Source organism: Solanum pennellii, chromosome 7 (genome assembly GCF_001406875.1).
Source record: "Solanum pennellii chromosome 7, SPENNV200".
Classification (NCBI taxonomy): Eukaryota; Viridiplantae; Streptophyta; class Magnoliopsida; order Solanales; family Solanaceae; genus Solanum; species Solanum pennellii.
In genome coordinates this window covers 47,775,448-47,778,336 of record NC_028643.1, presented here as the reverse complement: position 1 = coordinate 47,778,336, position 2,889 = coordinate 47,775,448, and positions in this window count along the sequence as shown.

The following is a 2,889-nucleotide window of genomic DNA, read 5'->3' as shown; positions in this document are numbered from 1 at the left end:
TTTTGGAACGAAGACCCTCGACGGACCGTTGTGCCAATGGCGGTCCGTCATACTTGCCGTCGAGGGTAATGAAGAGCAGCAGAAGAAATTGCATAAGTATGGGATGACGGAGTGCATGACGGTCCGTCGTGACCACGACGATCCGTCGCAAGGTCCGTCGACCCAGCCGCGTTTTGGCAGATTTCCAGGAAATAGAGTCCTTGTTTAATTAGGTTTTTATTTTCTATAAATAGTTCGAAAAACCTCGTTTTTGGGGTTAGACTCGGGATCATTGTTAGACTCTTAGATTCTTAGACACCGTATTAGTAAACATTGTATTGTTAGACTTTTGATTATCATTAGACTTTTTGTGAGATTATTTATTACATTGAGATTCTTGCAAGTGATTTTTGGTGATTAATCAAGCAAACTTTCGGATTTTACTCTTTCTCATTGAAGTAAGTACATGAATTCTTATTTAATATATTTGAATATTGTGATTATGACTATGAGTAACTAAACTCCATAACTAGGGTTGTGGGAACCATAGGCAAATAATGAGATAAAACCTAACTAAAATAACAATTCTAGAATAGTGTCTTGCATGTATTAATAATTCTTTCGCTTAGAAGTCTTTTTAACGGATGATCAACGTTAGAACTCGCCTTAATGCTACTTGCCGGACCAAGGAGGTAGATAATAGGAAAAGAATTATTAACATAGATTTAGTGTATACTATCTAATAGGCTAGTATTGATTGGTACGAGGTAATAACTTAGTCAAATATCGAATACGATGCTTAATATGAGGTAAAGATAAGGGTTAGGAAAGCAACACACGTAGCCGGACCAAGGTGCGGAGTGAGATTTTCTAGATGCCGGACCAAGGATTTAGAAATACATAACTTATCACTTTGCATGCAAGATACTAGGAAAGAATTGTTATAGTTAGAATTATCAAGTTATGAACCTGTGGGGAACACGTAAACCCTAGTTACTTTGATTAATTTATTAAAATCAAACATTCAAAGCTGTTAAGTGTCTCTTTCAATTGCGTTAGTTATTTTCATTCATTTAGAAATAGAAACCCCCCTTTTATTGTTTTTACTTTCCAAGGAAGTCATTGACCAAACAATAGTAATACCGGGTTGAAGTTAAGTCTAGACTATTTTCCTCGTGGGAACCATCCCAACCTCACTAGTTGGGTTATTTACTTGACACGACCGCTTTACTTCTTATTTGAAAAGTAAGTTTGAGCATATCAATGGACCGTACTGGTCGATCTTGGTTAATGTTAGAGTATGGATAATGGGGTCTTGATCCACAAGCATAGACCATTGTTAACACCCAATTTTGGCTCGCCCTTTTTCCTAAAATTAATTTCTCAACGGTTTCTAATCTTGACTAATTTTTTTGTTTCATATGTACAAATAAATTTGACACGAGAGATAGTTTTGAAGACATTTTTTTATTTCTCTTATTAAAAAATACATATAATCTAAAATTATTAAATTATATTTTACAATATTAATATAAAAAATCTCTACTAATTTACAACTCTAATCAATCTTTCCTACATTGTTAGATATAGTTGTGGGATCTATAATAACACATATAAAAATATTTAAGTTGCATAAATATATTTTCTCCTACTATTCATTCTAATCATATGTTAGTATATTATTTTTTTCTTTCGAAATACAAATAGTTTTTGCTACGCCATTATTTGAAGTATCCCTGTTGTTTAGTAGTGGGCTATTGCTACAAGCATCTTATAATATATGTAATATATGTATATGCACATTTTTAGAAAATTAATCAAGACAAAAAAAAAAAAGATTGTTAAATAAATTAAATGGAAAAATTGTTCAAAAGACCAATATTATTTCAATAAATTTATATAACCCTACATATCATATGTCTTTTTTGGCTCATTAACGACAAACTAGAGAACTTGATGAAGATTGCTGGATTGTGTTTTGGACCAACGGTTCGGCAGCGATGTTACCGTCTCAATCACATCTACGTCGCCTTTTCCCTTTCCCATGTATATGCATATATGCGAATCCCTGAAAAGATCCTCCTTTACTGTTCCCCGGGAAGAGAGGAGAAAACTCCATAACATCCTTATCGAAGCTTACACCCTTGAATTTTAGTCGCCAACGTATTAATCTGAAAAGGTGAATTTGGATTATCGGAATTCAAATTTTGAATCTTAAAGCTCTTCTTATGAACCATCTGAGCCTGAAAATCGGCTACAAAAGGGACCCTTAGGTTCCCCATTCAAAAAAGAAGGAGATAGAGGACAAAAATTTAGCATTCCATTGCTCCCTCTTTGTGTTAGGTTTTATTTGTCCTAAATTTCTTACCATAAATAGGTTTTCCTTTAAGGAAAAAGTTTTGAATTGACTAATCCTTTTCTTGTAGGAAAAGGTTTAGGACTCTATAAATAGAGGAATGTTCCTTCTAACTTAATCAGCATTCATAATGTAGTCTTAAGGGCTTTGAGAGTTTTGGTTAGGGAGAGAATTTATGGGTCACAAGTTTGAAAGGTTATCACTTGTGTGAACCTCCCATGTATTCCGAGTGAATTGGTTGAGGTTGTTTCTCTCTGGATTTTGTACTCTCATATTTATAGTGGATTGCTCATCTCCTTTGTGGACGTAGGTCGATTGACCGAACCACATTTAATCTCTGTGTCTTTTGGTATATTTCTCGTTGTCTTCTTACTCGTGGTCTTTCGAGGTTTGCTTTGCTAGCTTTCGCGTTTACACCTGCTTATTTCCGGTCCTAACAAGTGGTATCAGAGCCAGGTTCAATGATGGAGTCAGGTTCAGTGGTTCGATGATTGATGATTGAACCAGGTTAGAAAGAGGTGTTCATCTTGGCGGGTGTAGTTCTAGCCGCAACC